The sequence below is a fragment of the Chiroxiphia lanceolata genome, chromosome 3 (genome assembly GCF_009829145.1).
Source record: "Chiroxiphia lanceolata isolate bChiLan1 chromosome 3, bChiLan1.pri, whole genome shotgun sequence".
NCBI classification, from domain to species: Eukaryota; Metazoa; Chordata; class Aves; order Passeriformes; family Pipridae; genus Chiroxiphia; species Chiroxiphia lanceolata.
Window position 1 is genome coordinate 104494409 of NC_045639.1, and position 7201 is coordinate 104501609.

Genomic DNA, 7201 nt, shown 5'->3' on the forward strand with positions numbered 1-7201 from the left:
AGAAGATGAGCTCTTGGGCTTAAAAACACTCTTTTGAAGTAACAAGCAGGAAGGTTGAGGTTGAGAAATAATGAGCATAGTAAAGAAAGGAACGAATTTAAGATGAACCTGGGTTTCTCTGAGCAGCCACTCTATCCACCACAAAACCCATTTCCTATGCCAGTGGAAATTAATTTTTTGTATAAGGAGGAGAGAGGTGTTTTTTTTTTTCCTGTGCTGGACAAACTGTCTTTTAGATACACTGGTTTCTTTGAGAAACCAAGGAGTAGTTCAAGATACTGTTTCATGGAGCACTTCACATAACAAATGAGATTGTTATGGTTGGATGAACCCATGTAGCTGAGCAAACACATGAACCCTGAATTTGTTGGAAGTGAGTATAAACAGATTTCATGCCCTGAGAGGTAATTCCTGAATGGTGGCAAAGATGTGTAATTATTGCTAAATTTACCAGCATAATTAAGTCCTCTAGTCAATTATAGGTGATAACACTACTTGTGCACACTGACAAGAAGTTATGGGAATATCTAAATTGCAGGTTATTTGGCTGGCTCTGTGTTTGGAAGACTCATTAAATTCCCTCTTGTGTTAAGGAGTGGTCTGTCACACAACCAGGGACTCAATTTTTTTTTCGTTCTTTCTCTTATGGCAAAGGTCAGATTGGCACAGTTTGTATTTTTAAAAGTCTAGAAAAAGCTTGCAAGGTTGATATACTTATTTATTTTTTCATTTGCTATTTTCCATACTTTCACAGAATCACAGAAAGGTTTGGGTTGGAAGGGATGTTAAAGATCATCTAGTTTCAAACCTCTGCCATGGGTGGGGACGCTTTCCACTAGACTAGGTTGCTTTCTCTGGGCAACCTGTGCCAGTGTCTCAGCACCTCACAGTGAAAAATTTCTTCCTAATATCTAGTCTAAACCTACCCTCTTTTGTTCCTTTGTCCTATCAGTACATATCCCAGTAAAAAGTCCCTTTGCAGCTATCTCTGTTCCCTTGTTCTAGGTTCAAAACTAGCAGTTGACAGCAGAGTGAGCAAGTGGTGTTTTATCATGTATTCAGACTTAAAGATTAGGAATAAAAGATCAGTCTGGATGAGTCTGAATCAGACCAATCACACTTTATGCCAAGTAAAGTTTCCTGGACAGGTGTGGTGAATATGAGGGAATGCTGATTTTTATTAACTAAGTGCACATTGATATGTCCTTAAAGAAGAGTGGAAGAATGTAGCCTATTTGTATTGCCACTAAGACTCCCCGATAGATCACATGCTTGACTGCTACCATATGTTAGCTGGGGATGACATTGCAGCCTGTGAGAAGACCCTCACGGAGAATTATAGCCCCTGATCTTCTTTAGGCATCATTTTCTGCTGTTGTACTGGGTTTGAGTTTTAATTATATCCATATATATTTGCAAATGTTTTCAAAATGGAAAATTTCAAAAATTGCCTTTAGGCAGTTTAGTTTGCCTCAACGTTCCCTTGCTGCCATTTAATTTGAGCTAATTTATTCCTTAGTTATGGAATTGTAGCCAAATAAAACCCTGCTCTTGCTGACTTGCTGAAAGAGAACAGTAAAGCAACACGACTATTGGAATCCAGCTGCCTTTCTACGTAAGCACTGAAGAAAAATTCAGAAATAACTATTCAAAAATGTATTTCAAAAAGTGAGACACAGTCTGGATGGTTGCTTTTTAGGAGGTCTTTCAGTGCCACTGTGCCTTATAGATGTGTGACATCAGGATCATGCAGGCACCCCAAATGGGCTGTGTGATTCTGATGCCTTGTTACCGTTATTTCTTCCTGCAAATAAAAAGGATTTGTTTAAAGATACTAATGATAATCAATTTAAAATGCTTTTGTCTTTAGCAGCTTTTTTTTTGTGGAAATTTCGAGTCATAGAAGTCTAGAAGATACTGATATGCTGATGACAAAAATGGTCATTCTTTAACAAATTGCTTGTTATGTTGCTAAACAATAAAAAAAAGCTTTATTGCATCCCAAAAGCTTTATTGCATAACATGCCTTGCAACTTAGCTTTCTAAAACAACGTAGAGAAGACCAAACTCTCATGTGTTAAAATAAAATTGTAGTATTAGGAAAAAAAGAATCACTCCTGCAAGCATACTCTCTAATGACCTCCATCCTGAAATTTAATTTGCAGAGGTGATACTAGGAGCAGACATCCCTCATGTTTCTATGTTAAGCTCCTATGAACTTGAAACTGGATGAGGGATTTTCTCTATCTATAAATGTGGTGTCTCCATGAAATGTGAGTTCATAGAACACAGAAAAATTCTATTCATACGCATCAATTCTCTTGTGTGTCAAGGAAGCTATTACTTTCATATGCTTTTATGCTTCTCAAAATGTAGGATAATGATGCTGTATATATTAAAACTTAAATATTTTATAGATACAATAAAAAAAGCCATTTAAATAAAGCTAAGGGTCTGAATAAAATGTAAAAGCAAAGAATTTTAAAGCTCAGGTAGGAAATTCTGGTCTATATGATATTCTTCAGGATTTTCAAGACTACTGCTGAGTGCTACTGGATTGGCTGCTTTGTATAATCTTGCGTTGACCTAGGAAGAACCATATGTAAGTTCTGTTTGTAAAGTTGAGGGTTTTTTAAGAGAAAAGTGAAAATATAGATTTAAAATTTTCATTTTGAGATTTATGGGAAGTTGCCTACTGGACATAAATATATTTATGTAACGAGGCAAAATTATAGATAATTGTATTAATGCACATTTATTTTATTATATCCTTTTTTTTGAAAATCACATGCCAATCAGAGAAGACAATGTTCAAATCTGTATGAAAAGACACATGGGTTTATTTTGTTGAGTTTCTTTGCTTCTAAGTGCATTTCTGAATTGATTGCAAGGTAAAAATTTCTCCCATGATAGAGCATTAGGAATTCTGAACTAGATCTAGAACAGCAGTGAATTGCATTTTGTTTTGGAAATTCAGTTCATGAAAAATATTTTTCAGATGCTGACCAAAGTTGCCTCAGTCCAAAGCTGCCAAAGTTGCAAAATCCAAAGTTGCCTCAGTTCTGCAAATCATTTCCTTACTAAACTGCAGGATTTTCAGGAACCTGAAGTCTTCCTTCAGAAAGTGACCAAAATTGGTTCAGTAGGATAGTGGTATCCAAATTGTATCAATACGACAGTGGAGAAGCTGGAGACTATTCATAGTATATTCAAGAACCACAAGCTAAATATTTCTCCTTCTCTGTCTAAATTGCTTGTAGATGCTTCCAGAGAATGGTTGATGGGGGTAATCTCAGATAACTCTGTTCCACATCAAATGTAGCAGTATCAGTGATAGATTTTGCCCTGTAGACAAGTGGTCAGAGCATCACCCAAGGTAAAGAAGAATGAAAAGCACATCCTTTCTTCTGCCTAGAAGGTTTTAAATCCTGTTCTCCTATGTCAGAAGAGATTACACCACCTAATCAACTTTAAACTAGTTTTGGGAGAGAACACATTTACCTTTCAGCACAACTGTGTAGAAGAGAGTTTAAGGTTCATTGGATTAAGGGATAGGACAGAGAGAAAATGAAAAACTCTATAAACAAGAAGTTATTCTGAGTTCTTTTTTGAACTTCATCTTATTGCTAGTCTAACCTTTCTAGCCTAAGATCATAGAAATGGAAGCTTCATCATCTGGACTGAAAAGCCCTCTATAATTAAATTTTGTCCTTAAATAAGAACCTAAAGATTATGGTAAGGTCATATCTTTGATTTCTTTGATATAAACTATTTTACTGAGTGCACAGGTACCTCATAAAGAAGTAAGTTTTCTAGTCCTCGCATTGTTCCTCTGACTTCTACTCAAACTCTAATTCCCCAGGATGGTTCTTTATCTCTGGATACCAGCAGTGGGAGTGCTCCAGATTCAGCAACAGTTTCCAAGCACAGAGTTAATGCAACCTCCCTTCCTATACACTTCCTGTACCAGTCACTATATTTGCCTTTTCAAGTAGGGATCATGCTGAAAACTTGAGTTCAGCTGGCAATTCACTAATACTTCTCTCTTTCCTTCTCTCCTTTTTTTTTTCTTTCAGAGACTTTTTGAAGTTATAACCTAGTAGCAGTGATTATTCTTAGAGGTAATACTATACATGTGGCCATATTTAGGATCAAACTGCTTGTTTATGGTTAGGATATGAGATGACTTGTATCACTTTGTTGATTTTTTTTTCTGGTTTTTGATACAAGTAACTTGTGAAGATCCAAAAAAACCCCTTTGTTCTCAATTATGTATGTCCATTAGCGGTATGTTTGGAGACTGTCAGTCACATAATTTTACTGATATGACCTAAGCTACATTTTTGTCACCATAGTTTCTTAGTTAATAAATAAATAGGGAGTACTAAATCAATACTGTAAAGAGATCTAAATATATGAATTCTCCATTATTCCATTTTTAACTAAACTTGAAATTTCATCATAAAAGATACCATTTTAGTTTGATGTAAACCCATGTTGATTGGAATTAGTTATATTGTCCTCTTTTGATTTATTAATCATGTCCTGCACCAGCCAGTTATTTGGCTTAGAATCAATGTCAGTGTGACAGGCCTATAATTACCCGGGTCATCTTATTTGCCCTTTCAAAGTATCTTCAATGCCTCTATTATTTCATGGTGTATTGAAAATCAACACTAATGGTCCAGAGAGTTCCTTCACAAGCTGTCTCTGAAACCTTTAAAATAAGTTATTTGGACACTCCAATGTCTGCTTTTAGGAGGTACTTTTTAATACCTTTGTGAGTTACTATTAAAATGGAAAATATATTGACAACATCATCAACTGAACATGCAGGGAAACCTTTTTCATTAAAGTATTTTGGAAGTCTTTGGGAAATGCTTCTACATTTTCACTACTACTATTGTTTGAAGGGTTTTTTGGATTTTAATCTTTTGATAATGGTTTGCAGATCCTCCATCTTACTTCCTCACAAAATAAGCAAAACCCCGTTACTGAGTTTGACATCTACTTGCCATGGAAATCACTAAAATCCAGGACCAGAGCTGTGTTCTCAGAGGACACAAGAGAGAAAGGGTGAGATTTGAGGTAAACATTATATTTATAGTATTAAAAGCTCAGCTGGATGCCACAAATAAGACTTCTCTCTCTGTATAGTTTCAGCACCAGATGATATGCCATGAAAGTATAGGATAAGGGACACTTAACAGAGCTGAAAAGGGGACATGAAGAGCCCAGTGACACAACAGTTTTAGTTAGTGTAATGGGGAGGACAAACATGTTTGACAGCCTGCACTGAAGAGCTGAATAAGCCTTGTAACATTGTTTTAAGATACATGTAATGCATGAACCCTGAGACCCACTGATGTCTGTCAAACCCAATGTTCATTTTCTGAACAAGGAAAATATCAGAAAAGTATATATCAGTTAAATTGTACAGGATAAAAAAGCCTCTTTAAAACTGAGTAATGAGCAATAAATGTGATAGAGGGGACGCTTGATGGGCTCACAGCCCTGGTGCTTTGAACAGCTCCATTGTCAATTGTACCATTTCTCTGAATGTCACTTCTGGTGCTCCAGAGCTGTGGGTCTCCTCGCTGGTGGGGTCCTGCCATGCATAAACACCATCAAGCTGCTGCTCAGTAGTGGTAAAATCAGAGAAGGTTTCCTGTGCTGCTGCTGCAGCTGATGGCCTGGAAAAGGAATGCTTTTGAAATGGGCTGTGGTGTTCAGAGCTCCACTTGATTGTTTCCATCTCTGCATCAATCCCTGATTCAACACAGTGTGAGTTGGCTCTGGGTGAAGGTGGGTGTCCATTTGACAAACAGGAAAAGGAAAATCTTATACTGTCTTTAATGAAAAATGTGTATACAAATGTATCTACAAAATGTCCAAATCTTAATTTCTAAAGCAAAAGTCCATATTGAGTGCACCTATTTTCAGACGGAAGATTAATATTCATCCTTTAACACCTTGTGGCAGTACATTTCTCTCTCTGTTGGCTACATCTGCTCAGCTGGATTAACAGCTTCTTTTCAGTGTTTCCACCCAGTCCCTTTTTATTGAGACTGGAGGCACAGTCAGTTAAAGGTAAACCTAAAAAGCCAATGTGCCCTATTGCTCAACATCTGAGGCTAATCCACGTATAAACCACTATGAAATGTCAGGTCAAAACAAGGTAACAAAAGGTTCATGTTTTACCAGAAATACATACTCTTCAGTATCTGACTTTGGTAACTTCATAATGAAAATAATCTGTAATATGTCATGACAATGTACTTTGAGTTTCCTGAGGAGCTGGCTCTAAATTCTGTTACAACCGGGAGAGATCAGAAGAGACATTCCCTATTCTGGCAATAAAATCTCCAAAGGCTTCTGATCATGTTAATCATCGTGAAAAGCTTGATTTCAGTACAGCAAACAAACAAATAGACAGACAAACAAATACTGTTAATACAGTGATTTTCATGAGCTCAAAGAACATTACCAGGGAAAGACCTCATAAGTGAAAATACACTCCTTTTACAAAAGTGTCGAAACTGCCTTTTAAGACTTTAAACTCCCAGTGTTTGCATGCCTTTCAATCTTCCACAAATCTGTAAAAAAAATATAAATTAAATACAGAAGTCATAGACCACAACCTTTTCCTTTCCATGTCTTCTAACATGCGAATAAAATTATTTTCACCAAAAATGAAATGAACTCTACATCTTGTCATTCTTTGTCCTCCTAATGCATGAAGCTTCTTGTCTCTGGTAGTGCAGTGGTAGAGTCAGCCTCAAGTATACAGAGCTTTGATTTAACTGTAATACAAGACAATAGATAAAACGTAAGACAGAAAAAAATCAGAGGAACATGCGGCATGTTTTTGGTGGTATTAAAAGTTAAGGGGGATTCTAACTGTTGCTGCTGACATTGTAGAATTCATCAACGTAGAAAATAGGGGGGAAATCAAAATTATATAAAGATTATATGGATATATAGGATGTCTATATATAGGTAATAAACATATATACAAGGATGTGATTTTTAATGATAACAGAAACATTATGATGGATACACGATTTTCTGGGTTTTATCGGATTAGGAGAAGCTTTAGTTTGATCATATAAGGCAACAGCTGTGCTCATATCCTTACCATCATGGGAAAGAGACTGCTCATTTTGGGAAACTGATAATAGAACTATTTCTTGCAAAGGCT